Source organism: Xylocopa sonorina, chromosome 2 (assembly GCF_050948175.1).
Source record: "Xylocopa sonorina isolate GNS202 chromosome 2, iyXylSono1_principal, whole genome shotgun sequence".
Classification (NCBI taxonomy): domain Eukaryota; kingdom Metazoa; phylum Arthropoda; class Insecta; order Hymenoptera; family Apidae; genus Xylocopa; species Xylocopa sonorina.
In genome coordinates this window covers 1,728,221-1,749,881 of record NC_135194.1, presented here as the reverse complement: position 1 = coordinate 1,749,881, position 21,661 = coordinate 1,728,221, and positions in this window count along the sequence as shown.

Here is a 21,661-nt window from a genome sequence, read left to right as displayed (position 1 = left end):
TCTGCAGACGCTATTTCCTAACAAGGAAGTGTCGCATTTACATTCATTTGAAGTGTAAACGAGGAATACATGACACTTCGCAAATCATGTTATATCTTACCATGAAACATAGAAATGGGATGCGATATCGGGTCTTAAGAATCATAAGAACTCTATTGCTACGATACGTAGACATCTGCAAACGCTATTTCCTTGCAAGGAAGTGTCGCATTTACATTCATTTGAAGTGCAGACGAGGAATACATAACACTTCGCAAATCATATTATATCTTACCATGAAACATAGAAAGGAGATGCGATATCGCGTTTTAAGAAGCATTAGAACTCTATTGCTACGATACGTAGATATCTGCAAACGCTATTTCCTTGCAAGGAAGTGTCGCATTTACTTTCATTTGAATCGTAGACGAGGAATGCATAACACTTCGCAATGTATATTATATCTTATCATGAAACATAGATATGAGTAGCAATATCTCGTTTTAAGAAGCATTTGAACTCTATTGCTACGATACGTAAACATCTGCAAACGCTATTTCCTTGCAAGGAAGTGTCGCATTTACATTCGTTTGATGTGTAGACGAGGATTACATAACACTTCGCAAATCATATTATACCTTACCATGAAACATAGAAATGAGATGCGAAATCGCATTTTAAGAATTATAAGAGCTCTATTGCTACGATACGTAGACATCTGCAAACGCTATTTCCTTGCAAGGAAGTGTCGCATTTACATTCATTTGAGGTGTAGACGAGGAATACATAACACTTCACAATGAATATTATATCTTACCGGGAAACATAGAAATGAGATGCGATATCGCGATTTAAGAAGCTTTAGAACACTATTGCTTCGATACGTAGACATCTGCAAACGCTATTTCCTAGCAAGGAAGTTTCGCATTTACATTCATTTGAAGTGTAGACGAGGAATACATGATACTTAGCAAATCATATTATATCTTACCATGAAACATAGAAATGAGATGCGATATCGCGTTTTAAGAAGCATTAGAACTCTATTGCTACGATAGGTAGACATCTGCAAACGCTATTTCCTTGCAAGGAAGTGTCGTATTTACATTGATTTGAAGTGTAGACGAGGAATACATAACACTTCGCAAATCATATTATATCTTACCATGAATCATAGGAATGAGATGCGATATCGCGTTTTAAGTATCATAAGAACTCTATTGCTTCGATACGTAGACATCTGCAAACGCTATTTCCTTGCAAGGAAGTGTCGCATTTACATTCATTTGAAGTGTAGACGAGGAATACATAACACTTCGCAAATCATATTATATCTTACCATGAAACATAGAAAGGAGATGCGATATCGCGTTTTAAGAAGCATTAGAACTCTATTGCTACGATACGTAGATATCTGCAAACGCTATTTCCTAGCGAGCGAGTGTCGCATTTACATTCATTTGAAGTGTAGACGAGGAATACATAACACTTCGCAAATCATATTGTATCTTACCATGAAACATAGAAATGAGATGCGATATCGCGTTTTAAGAAGCATTAGAATTCTATTGCTACGATACGTAGGCATCTGCAAACGCTATTTCCTTGCAAGGAAGTGTCGCATTTACTTTCATTTGAATCGTAGACGAGGAATGCATAACACTTCGCAATGTATATTATATCTTATCATGAAACATAGATATGAGTAGCAATATCTCGTTTTAAGAAGCATTTGAACTCTATTGCTACGATACGTAAACATCTACAAACGCTATTTCCTTGCATGGAAGTGTCGCATTTACATTCATTTGAGGTGTAGACGAGGAATACATAACACTTCGCAAATCATATTATATCTTACCATGAAACATAGAAATGAGATGCGATATCGCGTTTTAAGAAGCATTAGAACACTATTGCTTCGATACGTAGACATCTGCAAACGCTGTTTCCTTGCAAGGAAGTGTCGCATTTACTTTCATTTGGATCGTAGACGAGGAATGCATAACACTTCGCAATGAATATTATATCTTACCATGAAACATAGAAATGAGATGCGATATCGCGTTTTAAGAAGCATTAGAACTCTATTGCTTCGATACGTAGACATCTGCAAACGCCATTTCCTTGCAAGGAAGTGTCGCATTTACATTCATTTGAAGTGTAGACGAGGAATACATAACACTTCGCAAATCATATTATATCTTACCATGAAACATAGAAAGGAGATGCGATATCGCGTTTTAAGAAGCATTAGAACACTATTGCTACGATAGGTAGACATTTGCAAACGCTATTTCCTTGCAAGGAAGTGTCGCATTTACATTCATTTGAACCGTAGACGAGGAATACATAACACTTCGCAAATCATATTGTATCTTACCATGAAACATAGAAATGAGATGCGATATCGCGTTTTAAGAATCATTGGAATTCTATTGCTACGATACGTACGCATCTGCAAACGCTATTTCCTTGCAAGGAAGTGTCGCATTTACTTTCATTTGAATCGTAGACGAGGAATGCATAACACTTCGCAATGTATATTATATCTTATCATGAAACATAGATATGAGTAGCAATATCTCGTTTTAAGAAGCATTTGAACTCTATTGCTACGATACGTAAACATCTGCAAACGCTATTTCCTTGCAAGGAAGTGTCGCAATTACATTCGTTTGATGTGTAGACGAGGATTACATAACACTTCGCAAATCATATTATACCTTACCATGAAACATAGAAATGAGATGCGAAATCGCGTTTTAAGAATTATAAGAGCTCTATTGCTACGATACGTAGACATCTACAAACGCTATTTCCTTGCAAGGAAGTGTCGCATTTACATTCATTTGAGGTGTAGACGAGGAATACATAACACTTTGCAAATCATATTATATGTTACCATGAAACATAGAAATGAGATGCGATATCGCGTTTTAAGAAGCATTTGAACTCTATTGCTACGATACGTAGACATCTGCAATCGCTGTTTCCTTGCAAGGAAGTGTCGCATTTACTTTCATTTGAATCGTAGGCGAGGAATGCATAGCACTTCACAATGAATATTATATCTTACCGGGAAACATAGAAATGAGATGCGATATCGCGATTTAAGAAGCTTTAGAACACTATTGCTTCGATACGTAGACATCTGCAAACGCTATTTCCTAGCAAGGAAGTTTCGCATTTACATTCATTTGAAGTGTAGACGAGGAATACATGATACTTAGCAAATCATATTATATCTTACCATGAAACATAGAAATGAGATGCGATATCGCGATTTAAGAAGCATTAGAACACTATTGCTTCGATACGTAGACAACTGCAAACGCTATTTCCTTGCAAGCATGTGTCGCATTTACATTCATTTGAAGTGTAGACGAGGGTTACATAACACTTCGCAAATCATATTATATCTTACCATGAAACATAGATATGAGATGCAATATCTCGTTTTAAGAAGCATTTGAACTCTATTGCTTCGATACGTAGACATTTGCAAACGCTATTTCCCTGCAAGGAAGTGTCGCATTTACATTCATTTGAAGTGTAGACGAGGAATACATGACACTTCGCAAATCATATCATATCTTACCATGAAACATAGAAATGAGATGCGATATCGCGATTTAAGAAGCTTTAGAACACTATTGCTTCGATACGTAGACATCTGCAAACGCTATTTCCTAGCAAAAAAGTGTCGCATTTACATTCATTTGAAGTGTAGACGAGGAATACATGATACTTAGCAAATCATATTATATCTTACCATGAAACATAGAAATGAGATGCGATATCGCGTTTTAAGAAGCATTAGAACACTATAGCTTCGATAAGTAGACATCTGCAAACGCTGTTTCCTTGCAAGGAAGTGTCGCATTTACTTTCATTTGGATCGTAGACGAGGAATGCATAACACTTCGCAATGAATATTATATCTTACCATGAAACATAGAAATGAGGTGCGATATCGCGTTTTAAGAAGCATTAGAACTCTATTGCTTCGATACGTAGACATCTGCAAACGCTATTTCCTTGTAAGGAAGTGTCGCATTTACATTCATTTGAAGTGTAGACGAGGAATACATAACACTTCGCAAATCATATTATACCTTACCATGAAACACAGAAATGAGATGCGAAATCGCGTTTTAAGAATTATATGAACTCTATTGCTACGATACGTAGACATCTGCAAACGCTATTTCCTTGGAAGGAAGTGTCGCATTTACTTTCATTTGAATCGTAGACGAGGAATGCATAACACTTCGCAATGAATATTATATCTTATCATGAAACATAGATATGAGATGCAGTATCTCGTTTTAAGAAGCATTGGTACTCTATTGCTACGATACCTAGACATCTGCAGACGCTATTTCCTTGCAAGGAAGTGTCGCATTTACATTCATTTGAAGTGTGGACGAGGAATACATAACACTTCTCAAATCATATTATATCTTATCATGAAACATAGATATTAGATGCACTATCTCGTTTTAAGAAGCATTGGAACTCTATTGCTACGATACCTAGACATCTGCAGACGCTATTTCCTAGCGAGGAAGTGTCGCATTCACATTCATTTGAAGTGTAGACGAGGAATACGTAACACTTCGCAAATCATATTATACCTTACCATGAAACATAGAAGTGAGATGCGATATCGCTTTTTAAGAATCATAAGAACACTATTGCTACGATAGGTAGACATCTGCAATCGCTATTTCCTTGCAAGGAAGTGTCGCATTTACATTCATTTGAAGTGTAGACGAGGAATACATAACACTTCTCAAATCATATTATATCTTATCATGAAACATAGAAATGAGATGCGATATCGCGTTTTAAGAATCATTAGAACTCTATTGCTACGATACCTAGACATCTGCAGACGCTATATCCTAGCAAGGAAGTGTCGCATTTACGTTCATTTGAAGTGTAGACGAGGAATACATGATACTTCGCAAATCATATTATATCTTACCATGAAACATAGAAATGAGATGCGAAATCGCGTTTTAAGAATTATAAGAACTCTATTGCTACGATACGTAGACATCTGCAAACGCTATTTCCTTGCAAGGAAGTGTCGCATTTACTTTCATTTGAATCGTAGACGAGGAATGCATAACACTTCGCAATGAATATTATATCTTATCATGAAACATAGATATTAGATGCAATATCTCGTTTTAAGAAGCATCGGAACTCTATTGCTACGATACCTAGACATCTGCAGTCGCTATTTCCTAGCGAGGAAGTGTCGCATTCACATTCATTTGAAGTGTAGACGAGGAATACATAACACTTCGCAAATCATATTATACCTTACCATGAAACATAGAAATGAGATGCGATATCGCTTTTTAAGAATCATAAGAACACTATTGCTACGATACGTAGACATCTGCAAACGCTATTTCCTTGCAAGGAAGTGTCGCTTTTACATTCATTTGAATCGTAGGCGAGGAATGCACAGCACTTCGCAATGAATATTATATCATATCATGAAACATAGATATGAGATGCAGTATCTCGTTTTAAGAAGCATTTGAACTCTATTGCTTCGATACGTAGACATTTGCAAACGCTATTTCCTTGCAAGGAAGCATCGCATTTACATTCATTTGAAGTGTAGACCAGGAATACATAACACTTCGCAAATCATATTACATCTTACCATGAAACATAGAAATGAGATGCGATATCGCGTTTTAAGAAGCATTAGAACTCTATTGCTACGATACCTAGACATCTGCAGACGCTATTTCCTAGCGAGGAAGTGTCGCATTCACATTCATTTGAAGTGTAGACGAGGAATACATAACACTTCGCAAATCATATTATACCTTACCATGAAACATAGAAATGAGATGCGATATCGCTTTTTAAGAATCATAAGAACTCTATTGCATCGATACGTAGACATTTGCAATCGCTATTTCCTTGCAAGGAAGCATCGCATTTACATTCATTTGAAGTGTAGACGAGGAATACATAACACTTCGCAAATCATATTACATCTTACCATGAAACATAGAAATGAGATGCGATATCGCGCTTTAAGAAGCATTAGAACTCTATTGCTACGATACCTAGACATCTGCAGACGCTATTTCCCAGCAAGGAAGTGTCGCATTTACATTCATTTGAAGTGTGGACGAGGAAGATATGACACTTCGCAAATCATATTATATCTTACCATGAAACATAGAAATGAGATGCGATATCGCGTTTTAAGAAGCATTGGAAATCTATTGCTACGATACGTAGACAACTGCAAACGCTATTTCCTAGCGAGGAAGTGTCGCATTCACATTCATTTGAAGTGTAGACGAGGAATACATAACACTTCTCAAATCAAATTATATCTTACCATGAAACATAGAAATGAGATGCGATATCGCGTTTTAAGAATCATAAGAACTCTATTGCTACGATACGTAGACATCTGCAAACGCTATTTCCTTGCAAGGATGTGTCGCATTTACATTCATTTGAATCGTAGACGAGAAATGCATAACACTTCGCAATGAATATTATATCTTATCATGAAGCATAGGTATGAGATGCAATATCTCGTTTTAAGAAGCATTTGAACTCTATTGCTTCGATACGTAGACATCTGCAAACGCTATTTCCTTGTAAGGAAGTGTCGCATTTACATTCATTTGATGTGTAGACGAGGAATACATAATACTTCGCAAACCATATTATATCTTACCATGAAACATAGAAATGAGATGCGATATCGCGTTTTAAGAAGCATTAGAACTCTATTGCTACGATAGGTAGACATCTGCAATCGCTATTTCCTTGCAAGGAAGTGTCGCATTTACATTCATTTGAAGTGTAGACGTGGAATACATAACACTTCGCAAATCATATTATATCTTATCATGAAACATAGAAATGAGATGCGATATCGCGTTTTAAGAATCATTAGAACTCGATTGCTACGATACCTAGACATCTGCAGACGCTATATCCTAGCAAGGAAGTGTCGCATTTACGTTCATTTGAAGTGTAGACGAGGAATACATGATACTTCGCAAATCATATTATATTTTACCATGAAACATAGAAATGAGATGCGAAATCGCGTTTTAAGAATTATAAGAACTCTATTGCTACGATACGTAGACATCTGCAAACGCTATTTCCTTGCAAGGAAGTGTCGCATTTACTTTCATTTGAATCGTAGACGAGGAATGCATAACACTTCTCAAATCAAATTATATCTTACCATGAAACATAGAAATGAGATGCGATATCGCGTTTTAAGAATCATAAGAACTCTACTGCTACGATACGTAGACATCTGCAAACGCTATTTCCTTGCAAGGAAGTTTTGCATTTACATTCATTTGAATCGTAGACGAGAAATGCATAACACTTCGCAATGAATATTATATCTTATCATGAAACATAGGTATGAGATGCAATACCTCGTTTTAAGAAGCATTTGAACTCTATTGCTTCGATACGTAGACATCTACAAACGCTATTTCCTTGTAAGGAAGTGTCGCATTTACATTCATTTGAAGTGTAGACGAGGAATACATAACACTTCTCAAATCATATTATATCTTACCATGAAACATAGAAATGAGATGCGATGTCGCGATTTAAGAAGCATTAGAACTCTATTGCTACGATAGGTAGACATCTGCAATCGCTATTTCCTTGCAAGGAAGCGTCGCATTTACATTCATTTGAAGTGTAGACGAGGAATACATAACACTTCGCAAATCATATTATATCTTATCATGAAACATAGAAATGAGATGCGATATCGCGTTTTAAGAATCATTGGAACTCTATTGCTACGATACCTAGACATCTGCAGACGCTATATCCTAGCAAGGAAGTGTCGCATTTACGTTCATTTGAAGTGTAGACGAGGAATACATGTTACTTCGCAAATCATATTATATCTTACCATGAAACATAGAAATGAGATGCGAAATCGCGTTTTAAGAATTGTAAGAACTCTATTGCTACGATACGTAGACATCTGCAAACGCTATTTCCTTGCAAGGAAGTGTCGCATTTACTTTCATTTGAATCGTAGACGAGGAATGCATAACACTTCGCAATGAATATTATATCTTATCATGAAACATAGTTATTAGATGCAACATCTCGTTTTAAGAAGCATTGGAACTCTATTGCTACGATACGTAGACATCTGCAATCGCTATTTCCTAGCGAGGAAGTATCGCATTCACATTCATTTGAAGTGTAGACGAGGAATACATGACACTTCGCAAATCATGTTATATCTTACCATGAAACATAGAAATGAGATGCGATATCGCATTTTAGGAAGCATTAGAAAGCTATTGCTACGATACGTAGACATCTGCAAACGCTATTTCCTAGCGAGGAAGTATCGCATTCACATTCATTTGAAGTGTAGACGAGGAATACATGACACTTCGCAAATCATGTTCTATCTTACCATGAAACATAGAAGTGAGATGCGATATCGCGTTTTAAGAAGCATTAGAACTCTATTGCTACGATAGATAGACATCTGCAATCGCTATTTCCTTGCAAGGAAGTGTCGCATTTACATTCATTTGAAGTGTAGACGAGGAATACATAACACTTCGCAAATCATATTATATCTTACCATGAAACATAGAAATAAGATGCGATATCGCGTTTTAAGAAGCATTAGAACTCTACTGCTACGATAAGTAGACATCTGCAATCGCTATTTCCTTGCAAGGAAGTGTCGCATTTACTTTCATTTGAATCGTAGACGAGGAATGCATAACACTTCGCAATGCATATTATATCTTACCATGATACATAGAAATGAGATGCGATATCGCGTTTTAAGAAGCATTAGAACACTATTGCTACGATACGTAGACATCTGCAGACGCTATTTCCTAGCAAGGAAGTGTCGCTTTTACATTCATTTGAAGTGTAGACGAGGAATACATAACACTTCGCAATGAATATTACATCTAATCATGAAATATAGAATTGAGATGCGATATCTTGTTTTAAGAAGCATTTGAACTCTATTGCTTCGACACGTAGACATCTGCAAACGCTATTTCCTAGCAAGGAAGTGTCGCATTTACATCCATTTGAATCGTAGACGAGGAATGCATAACACTTCGCAATGAATATTATATCTTATCATGAAACATAGATATGAGATGCAATATCTCGTTTTAGGAAGCATTTGAAATCTATTGCTTCGATACGTAGACATCTGCAGACGCTATTTCCTAGCAAGGAAGTGTCGCATTTACATTCGTTTGAAGTGTAGACGAGGAATACATGACACTTCGCAAATCATATTATATCTTACCATGAAACATAGAATTGAGATGCTATATCGCGTTTTCTGAAGCATTAGAAATCTATTGCTACGATACGTAGACATCTGCAAACGCTATTTCCTAGCGAGGAAGTGTCGCGTTTACATTCATTTGAAGTGTAGACGAGGAATACATAACACTTCGCAAATCATATTACAACTTACCATGAAACATAGAAATGAGATGCGATATCGCGTTTTAAGAAGCATTAGAACTCTAGTGCTACGATACCTAGACATCTGCAGACGCTATTTCCTGGCAAGGAAGTGTCGCATTTGCATTCATTTGAAGTGTAGACGAGGAATACATAATACTTCGCAATGAATATTATATCTTATCATGAAACATAGATATGAGATGCAATATCTCGTTTTACGAAGCATTTGAACTCTATTGCTTCGATACGTAGACATCTGCAAACGCTATTTCCTTGCAAGGAAGTGTCGCATTTACATTCATCTGAAGTGTAGACGAGGAATACATTACACTTCGCAAATCATATTACATCTTACCATGAAACATAGAAATGAGATGCGATATCGCGTTTTAAGAAGCATTAAAACTATATTGCTACGATACCTAGACATCTGCAGACGCTATTTCCTAGCAAGGAAGTGTCGCATTTACATTCATTTGAAGTGTAGACGAGGAATACATAACACTTCGCAATGAATATTACATCTTATCATGAAATATAGAATTGAGATGCGATATTTTGTTTTAAGAAGCATTTGAACTCTATTGCTTCGATACGTAGACATCTGCAAACGCTATTTCCTAGCAAGGAAGTGTCGCATTTACATCCATTTGAATCGTAGACGAGGAATGTATAACACTTCGCAATGAATATTATATCTTGTCATGAAACATAGATATGAGATGCAATATCTCGTTTTAGGAAGCATTTGAACACTATTGCTTCGATACGTAGATATCTGCAGACGCTATTTCCTAGCAAGGAAGTGACGCATTTACATTCGTTTGAAGTGTAGACGAGGAATACATGACACTTCGCAAATCATATTATATCTTACCATGAAACATAGAAATAAGATGCTATATCGCGTTTTAAGAAGCATTAGAAATCTATTGCTACGATACGTAGACATCTGCAAACGCTATTTCCTAGCGAGGAAGTGTCGCATTTACATTCATTTGAAGTGTAGACGAGGAAAACATAACACTTCGCAAATCATATTATATCTTACCATGAAACATAGAAATAAGATGCGATATCGCGTTTTAAGAAGCATTAGAACTCTATTGCTACGATAGGTAGACATCTGCAATCGCTATTTCCTTGCAAGGAAGTGTCGCATTTACATTCATTTGAATCGTAGACGAGGAATGCATAACACTTCGCAATGAATACTATATCTTATCATGAAACATAGATGTGAGATGCAATATCTCGTTTTAAGAAGCATTTGAACACATTTGCTTCGATACGTATACATCTGCAAACGCTGTTTCCTTGCATGGAAGTGTCGCATTTACTTTCAATTGAATCGTAGACGAGGAATGCATAACACTTCGCAATGAATATTATATCTTACCATGATACATAGAAATGAGATGCGATATCGCGTTTTAAGATGCATTAGAAAACTATTGCTACGATAGGTAGACATCTGCAGACGCTATTTCCTAGCAAGGAAGTGTCGCATTTACATTCATTTGAAGTGTAGACGAGGAATACATAATACTTCGCAATGAATATTATATCTTACCATGAAACATAGAAATAAGATGCTATATCGCGTTTTAAGAAGCATTAGAAATCTATTGCAACGATACGTAGACATCTGCAAACGCTATTTCCTAGCGAGGAAGTGTCGCATTTACATTCATTTGAAGTGTAGACGAGGAAAACATAACACTTCGCAAATCATATTATATCTTACCATGAAACATAGAAATAAGATGCGATATCGCGTTTTAAGAAGCATTAGAACTCTATTGCTACGATAGGTAGACATCTGCAATCGCTATTTCCTTGCAAGGAAGTGTCGCATTTACATTCATTTGAATCGTAGACGAGGAATGCATAACACTTCGCAATGAATACTATATCTTATCATGAAACATAGATATGAGATGCAATATCTCGTTTTAAGAAGCATTTGAACACATTTGCTTCGATACGTATACATCTGCAAACGCTGTTTCCTTGCATGGAAGTGTCGCATTTACTTTCATTTGAATCGTAGACGAGGAATGCATAACACTTCGCAATGAATATTATATCTTACCATGATACATAGAAATGAGATGCGATATCGCGTTTTAAGAAGCATTAGAACACTATTGCTACGATAGGTAGACATCTGCAGACGCTATTTCCTAGCAAGGAAGTGTCGCATTTACATTCATTTGAAGTGTAGACGAGGAATACGTAATACTTCGCAATGAATATTATATCTTATCATGAAACATAGATATGAGATGCAATATCTCGTTTTACGAAGCATTTGAACTCTATTGCTTCGATACGTAGACATCTGCAGACGCTATTTCCTAGCAAGGAAGTATCGGATTCACATTCATTTGAAGTGTAGACGAGGTATACATAACACATCGCAAATCATGTTATATCTTACCATGAAACATAGAAATGAGATGCGATATCGCGTTTTAAGAAGCATTAGAAAGCTATTGCTACGGTACGTAGACATCTGCAAACGCTATTTCCTAGCGGGGAAGTATCGCATTCACATTCATTTGAAGTGTAGACGAGGAATACATGACACGTCGCAAATCATGTTATATCTTACCATAAAACATAGAAATGAGATGCTATATCGCGTTTTAAGAAGCATTAGAAATCTATTGCTACGATACGTAGACATCTGCAAACGCTATATCCTAGCGAGGAAGTGTCGCATTTACATTCATTTGAAGTGTAGACGTGGAATACATAATACTTCGCAATGAATATTATATCTTATCATGAAATATAGAATTGAGATGCGATATTTTGTTTTAAGAAGCATTTGAACTCTATTGCTTCGATACGTAGACATCTGCAAACGCTATTTCCTAGCAAGGAAGTGTCGCATTTACATCCATTTGAATCGTAGACGAGGAATGCATAACACTTCGCAATGAATATTATATCTTATCATGAAACATAGATATGAGATGCAATATCTCGTTTTAGGAAGCATTTGAACACTATTGCTTCGATACGTAGATATCTGCAGACGCTATTTCCTAGCAAGGAAGTGACGCATTTACATTCGTTTGAAGTGTAGACGAGGAATACATGACACTTCGCAAATCATATTATATCTTACCATGAAACATAGAAATGAGATGCTATATCGCGTTTTAAGAAGCATTAGAAATCTATTGCTACGATACGTAGACATCTGCAAACGCTATTTCCTAGCGAGGAAGTGTCGCATTTACATTCATTTGAAGTGTAGACGAGGAAAACATAACACTTCGCAAATCATATTATATCTTACCATGAAACATAGAAATAAGATGCGATATCGCGTTTTAAGAAGCATTAGAACTCTATTGCTACGATAGGTAGACATCTGCAATCGCTATTTCCTTGCAAGGAAGTGTCGCATTTACATTCATTTGAATCGTAGACGAGGAATGAATAACACTTCGCAATGAATACTATATCTTATCATGAAACATAGATATGAGATGCAATATCTCGTTTTAAGAAGCATTTGAACACATTTGCTTCGATACGTATACATCTGCAAACGCTGTTTCCTTGCAAGGAAGTGTCGCATTTACTTTCATTTGAATCGTAGACGAGGAATGCATAACACTTCGCAATGAATATTATATCTTACCATGATACATAGAAATGAGATGCGATATCGCGTTTTAAGAAGCATTAGAACACTATTGCTACGATAGGTAGACATCTGCAGACGCTATTTCCTAGCAAGGAAGTGTCGCATTTACATTCATTTGAAGTGTAGACGAGGAATACATAATACTTCGCAATGAATATTATATCTTATCATGAAACATAGATATGAGATGCAATATCTCGTTTTACGAAGCATTTGAACTCTATTGCTTCGATACGTAGACATCTGCAGACGCTATTTCCTAGCAAGGAAGTATCGCATTCACATTCATTTGAAGTGTAGACGAGGTATACATAACACATCGGAAATCATGTTATATCTTACCATGAAACATAGAAATGAGATGCGATATCGCGTTTTAAGAAGCATTAGAAAGCTATTGCTACGGTACGTAGACATCTGCAAACGCTATTTCCTAGCGGGGAAGTATCGCATTCACATTCATTTGAAGTGTAGACGAGGAATACATGACACTTCGCAAATCATGTTATATCTTACCATAAAACATAGAAATGAGATGCTATATCGCGTTTTAAGAAGCATTAGAAATCTATTGCTACGATACGTAGACATCTGCAAACGCTATATCCTAGCGAGGAAGTGTCGCATTTACATTCATTTGAAGTGTAGACGAGGAATACATAACACTTCGCAAATCATATTACATCTTACCATGAAACATAAAAATGAGATGCGATATCGCGTTTTAAGAAGCATTAGAACTCTATTGCTACGATACCTAGACATCTGCAGACGCTATTTCCTGGCAAGGAAGTGTCGCATTTACATTCATTTGAAGTGTAGACGTGGAATACATAATACTTCGCAATGAATATTATATCTTATCATGAAACATAGATATGAGATGCAATATCTCGTTTTACGAAGCATTTGAACTCTATTGCTTCGATACGTAGACATCTGCAGACGCTATTTCCTTGCAAGGAAGTGTCGCATTTACATTCATTTGAAGTGTAGACGAGGAATACATAACACTTCGCAAACCATATTATACCTTACCATGAAACATAGAAATGTGATGCGATATCGCGTTTTAAGAAGATTTAGAACACAATTGCTACGATAGGTAGACATTTGCAAACGCTATTTCCTTGCAAGGAAGTGTCGCATTTACATCCACTTGAATCGTAGACGAGGAATGCATAACACTTCGCAATGAATATTATATCTTATCATGAAACATAGATATGAGATGCAATATCTCGTTTTACGAAGCATTTGAACTCTATTGCTTCGATACGTAGACATCTGCAGACGCTGTTTCCTTGCAAGGAAGTGTCGCATTTACTTTCATTTGAATCGTAGACGAGGAATGCATAACACTTCGCAATGTATATTATATCTTATCATGAAGCATAGATATGAGATGCAATATCTCGTTTTAAGAAGCACTTGAACTCTATTGCTTCGATACGTAGACATTTGCAAACGCTATTTCCCTGCAAGGAAGTGTCGCATTTACATTCATTTGAAGTGTAGACGAGGAATACATGACACTTCGCAAATCATATCATATCTTACCATGAAACATAGAAATGAGATGCGATATCGCGATTTAAGAAGCTTTAGAACACTATTGCTTCGATACGTAGACATCTGCAAACGCTATTTCCTAGCAAAGAAGTGTCGCATTTACATTCATTTGAAGTGTAGACGAGGAATACATGATACTTAGCAAATCATATTATATCTTACCATGAAACATAGAAATGAGATGCGATATCGCGTTTTAAGAAGCATTAGAACACTATTGCTTCGATACGTAGACATCTGCAAACGCTGTTTCCTTGCAAGGAAGTGTCGCATTTACTTTCATTTGGATCGTAGACGAGGAATGCATAACACTTCGCGATGAATATTATATCTTACCATGAAACGTAGAAATGAGGTGCGATATCGCGTTTTAAGAAGCATTAGAACTCTATTGCTTCGATACGTAGACATCTGCAAACGCTATTTCCTTGTAAAGAAGTGTCGCATTTACATTCATTTGAAGTGTAGACGAGGAATACATAACACTTCGCAAATCATATTATACCTTACCATGAAACATAGAAATGAGATGCGAAATCGCGTTTTAAGAATTATATGAACTCTATTGCTACGATACGTAGACATCTGCAAACGCTATTTCCTTGGAAGGAAGTGTCGCATTTACTTTCATTTGAATCGTAGACGAGGAATGCATAACACTTCGCAATGAATATTATATCTTATCATGAAACATAGATATTAGATGCAATATCTCGTTTTAAGAAGCATTGGAACTCTATTGCTACGATACCTAGACATCTGCAGACGCTATTTCCTAGCGAGGAAGTATCGCATTCACATTCATTTGAAGTGTAGACGAGGAATACATGACACTTCGCAAATCATGTTATATCTTACCATGAAACATAGAAATGAGATGCGATATCGCGTTTTAGGAAGCATTAGAAAGCTATTGCTACGATACGTAGACATCTGCAAACGCTATTTCCTAGCGAGGAAGTATCGCATTCACATTCATTTGAAGTGTAGACGAGGAATACATAACACTTCGCAAATCATGTTATATCTTACCATGAAACATAGAAATGAGATGCGATATCGCGTTTTAAGAAGCATTAGAACTCTATTGCTACGATACGTAGACATCTGCAAGCGCTATTTCCTTGCAAGGAAGTGTCGCATTTACATTCATTTGTATCGTAGGCGAGGAATGCATAGCACTTCGCAATGAATATTATATCTTATCATGAAACATAGATATGAGATGCAGTATCTCGTTTTAAGAAGCATTGGTACTCTATTGCTACGATACCTAGACATCTGCAGACGCTATTTCCTAGCGAGGAAGTGTCGCATTCACATTCATTTGAAGTGTATACGAGGAATACATAACACTTCGCAAATCATATTATACCTTACCATGAAACATAGAAATGAGATGCGATATCGCTTTTTGAGAATCATAAGAACTCTATTGCTACGATACGTAGTCATCTGCAAACGCTATTTCCTTGCAAGGAAGTGTCGCATTTACATTCATTTGATGTGTAGACGAGGAATACACAGCACTTCGCAAATCATATTACATCTTACCATGAAACATAGAAATGAGATGCGATATCGCGTTTTAAGAAGCATTTGAACTCTATTGCTTCGATACGTAGACATCTGCAAACGCTATTTCCTTGCAAGGAAGTGTCGCATTTACATTCATTTGAATCGTAGACGAGGAATGCATAACACTTCGCAATGAATACTATATCTTATCATGAAACATAGATATGAGATGCAATATCTCGTTTTAAGAAGCATTTGAACTCTGTTGCTTCGATACGTAGACATCTGCAATCGCTATTTCCTTGCAAGGAAGTGTCGCATTTACATTCATTTGAAGTGTGGACGAGGAATACATAACACTTCTCAAATCATATTATATCTTATCATGAAACATAGAAATGAGATGCGATATCGCGTTTTAAGAATCATTAGAACTCTACTGCTACGATACCTAGACATCTGCAGACGCTATATCCTAGCAAGGAAGTGTCGCATTTACGTTCATTTGAAGTGTAGACGAGGAATACATGATACTTCGCAAATCATATTATATCTTACCAGGAAACATAGAAATGAGATGCGAAATCGCGTTTTAAGAATTATAAGAACTCTATTGCTACGATACGTAGACATCTGCAAACGCTATTTCCTTGCAAGGAAGTGTCGCATTTATTTTCATTTGAATCGTAGATGAGGAATGCATAACACTTCGCAATGAATATTATATCTTATCATGAAACATAGATATTAGATGCACTATCTCGTTTTAAGAAGCATTGGAACTCTATTGCTACGATACCTAGACATCTGCAGACGCTATTTCCTAGCGAGGAAGTGTCGCATTCACATTCATTTGAAGTGTAGACGAGGAATACGTAACACTTCGCAAATCATATTATACCTTACCATGAAACATAGAAGTGAGATGCGATATCGCTTTTTAAGAATCATAAGAACACTATTGCTACGATAGGTAGACATCTGCAATCGCTATTTCCTTGCAAGGAAGTGTCGCATTTACATTCATTTGAAGTGTAGACGAGGAATACATAACACTTCTCAAATCATATTATATCTTATCATGAAACATAGAAATGAGATGCGATATCGCGTTTTAAGAATCATTAGAACTCTATTGCTACGATACCTAGACATCTGCAGACGCTATATCCTAGCAAGGAAGTGTCGCATTTACGTTCATTTGAAGTGTAGACGAGGAATACATGATACTTCGCAAATCATATTATATCTTACCATGAAACATAGAAATGAGATGCGAAATCGCGTTTTAAGAATTATAAGAACTCTATTGCTACGATACGTAGACATCTGCAAACGCTATTTCCTTGCAAGGAAGTGTCGCATTTACTTTCATTTGAATCGTAGACGAGGAATGCATAACACTTCGCAATGAATATTATATCTTATCATGAAACATAGATATTAGATGCAATATCTCGTTTTAAGAAGCATCGGAACTCTATTGCTACGATACCTAGACATCTGCAGTCGCTATTTCCTAGCGAGGAAGTGTCGCATTCACATTCATTGGAAGTGTAGACGAGGAATACATAACACTTCGCAAATCATATTATACCTTACCATGAAACATAGAAATGAGATGCGATATCGCTTTTTAAGAATCATAAGAACACTATTGCTACGATACGTAGACATCTGCAAACGCTATTTCCTTGCAAGGAAGTGTCGCTTTTACATTCATTTGAATCGTAGGCGAGGAATGCACAGCACTTCGCAATGAATATTATATCATATCATGAAACATAGATATGAGATGCAGTATCTCGTTTTAAGAAGCATTTGAACTCTATTGCTTCGATACGTAGACATTTGCAAACGCTATTTCCTTGCAAGGAAGCATCGCATTTACATTCATTTGAAGTGTAGACGAGGAATACATAACACTTCGCAAATCATATTACATCTTACCATGAAACATAGAAATGAGATGCGATATCGCGTTTTAAGAAGTATTAGAACTCTATTGCTACGATACCTAGACATCTGCAGACGCTATTTCCCAGCAAGGAAGTGTCACATTTACATTCATTTGAAGTGTAGACGAGGATGACATGACACTTCGCAAATCATATTATACCTTACCATAAAACATAGAAATGAGATGCGATATCGCTTTTTAAGGATCATAAGAACACTATTGCTACGATACGTAGACATCTGCAAACGCTATTTCCTTGCAAGGAAGTGTCGTTTTTACATTCATTTGAATCGTAGGCGAGGAATGCACAGCACTTCGCAATGAATATTATATCATATCATGAAACATAGATATGAGATGCAGTATCTCGTTTTAAGAAGCATTTGAACTCTATTGCTTCGATACGTAGACATTTGCAAACGCTATTTCCTTGCAAGGAAGCATCGCATTTACATTCATTTGAAGTGTAGACGTGGAATACATAACACTTCGCAAATCATATTATATCTTATCATGAAACATAGAAATGAGATGCGATATCGCGTTTTAAGAATCATTAGAACTCGATTGCTACGATACCTAGACATCTGCAGACGCTATATCCTAGCAAGGAAGTGTCGCATTTACGTTCATTTGAAGTGTAGACGAGGAATACATGATACTTCGCAAATCATATTATATTTTACCATGAAACATAGAAATGAGATGCGAAATCGCGTTTTAAGAATTATAAGAACTCTATTGCTACGATACGTAGGCATCTGCAAACGCTATTTCCTTGCAAGGAAGTGTCGCATTTACTTTCATTTGAATCGTAGACGAGGAATGCATAACACTTCTCAAATCAAATTATATCTTACCATGAAACATAGAAATGAGATGCGATATCGCGTTTTAAGAATCATAAGAACTCTATTGCTACGATACGTAGACATCTGCAAACGCTATTTCCTTGCAAGGAAGTTTTGCATTTACATTCATTTGAATCGTAGACGAGAAATGCATAACACTTCGCAATGAATATTATATCTTATCATGAAACATAGGTATGAGATGCAATACCTCGTTTTAAGAAGCATTTGAACTCTATTGCTTCGATACGTAGACATCTACAAACGCTATTTCCTTGTAAGGAAGTGTCGCATTTACATTCATTTGAAGTGTAGACGAGGAATACATAACACTTCTCAAATCATATTATATCTTACCATGAAACATAGAAATGAGATGCGATGTCGCGATTTAAGAAGCATTAGAACTCTATTGCTACGATAGGTAGACATCTGCAATCGCTATTTCCTTGCAAGGAAGCGTCGCATTTACATTCATTTGAAGTGTAGACGAGGAATACATAACACTTCGCAAATCATATTATATCTTATCATGAAACATAGAAATGAGATGCGATATCGCGTTTTAAGAATCATTAGAACTCTATTGCTACGATACCTAGACATCTGCAGACGCTATATCCTAGCAAGGAAGTGTCGCATTTACGTTCATTTGAAGTGTAGACGAGGAATACATGTTACTTCGCAAATCATATTATATCTTACCATGAAACATAGAAATGAGATTCGAAATCGCGTTTTAAGAATTATAAGAACTCTATTGCTACGATACGTAGACATCTGCAAACGCTATTTCCTTGCAAGGAAGTGTCGCATTTACTTTCATTTGAATCGTAGACGAGGAATGCATAACACTTCGCAATGAATATTATATCTTATCATGAAACATAGTTATTAGATGCAATATCTCGTTTTAAGAAGCATTGGAACTCTATTGCTACGATACGTAGACATCTGCAAACGCTATTTCCTAGCGAGGAAGTATCGCATTCACATTCATTTGAAGTGTAGACGAGGAATACATGACACTTCGCAAATCATGTTATATCTTACCATGAAACATAGAAATGAAATGCGATATCGCGTTTTAGGAAGCATTAGAAAGCTATTGCTACGATACGTAGACATCTGCAAACGCTATTTCCTAGCGAGGAAGTATCGCATTCACATTCATTTGAAGTGTAGACGAGGAATACATAACACTTCGCAAATCATGTTCTATCTTACCATGAAACATAGAAGTGAGATGCGATATCGCGTTTTAAGAAGCATTAGAACTCTATTGCTACGATAGGTAGACATCTGCAATCGCTATTTCCTTGCAAGGAAGTGTCGCATTTACATTCATTTGAAGTGTAGACGAGGAATACATAACACTTCGCAAATCATATTATATCTTACCATGAAACATAGAAATAAGATGCGATATCGCGTTTTAAGAAGCATTAGAACTCTACTGCTACGATAAGTAGACATCTGCAATCGCTATTTCCTTGCAAGGAAGTGTCGCATTTACTTTCATTTGAATCGTAGACGAGGAATGCATAACACTTCGCAATGCATATTATATCTTACCATGATACATAGAAATGAGATGCGATATCGCGTTTTAAGAAGCATTAGAACACTATTGCTACGATACGTAGACATCTGCAGACGCTATTTCCTAGCAAGGAAGTGTCGCTTTTACATTCATTTGAAGTGTAGACGAGGAATACATGACACTTCGCAATGAATATTACATCTAATCATGAAATATAGAATTGAGATGCGATATCTTGTTTTAAGAAGCATTAGAACTCTAGTGCTACGATACCTAGACATCTGCAGACGCTATTTCCTGGCAAGGAAGTGTCGCATTTGCATTCATTTGAAGTGTAGACGAGGAATACATAATACTTCGCAATGAATATTATATCTTATCATGAAACATAGATATGAGATGCAATATCTCGTTTTACGAAGCATTTGAACTCTATTGCTTCGATACGTAGACATCTGCAAACGCTATTTCCTTGCAAGGAAGTGTCGCATTTACATTCATCTGAAGTGTAGACGAGGAATACATTACACTTCGCAAATCATATTACATCTTACCATGAAACATAGAAATGAGATGCGATATCGCGTTTTAAGAAGCATTAAAACTATATTGCTACGATACCTAGAAATCTGCAGACGCTATTTCCTAGCAAGGAAGTGTCGCATTTACATTCATTTGAAGTGTAGACGAGGAATACATAACACTTCGCAATGAATATTACATCTTATCATGAAATATAGAATTGAGATGCGATATTTTGTTTTAAGAAGCATTTGAACTCTATTGCTTCGACACGTAGACATCTGCAAACGCTATTTCCTAGCAAGGAAGTGTCGCATTTACATACATTTGAATCGTAGACGAGGAATGCATAACACTTCGCAATGAATATTATATCTTATCATGAAACATAGATATGAGATGCAATATCTCGTTTTAGGAAGCATTTGAACACTATTGCTTCGATACGTAGATATCTGCAGACGCTATTTCCTAGCAAGGAAGTGACGCATTTACATTCGTTTTAAGTGTAGACGAGGTATACATAACACATCGCAAAT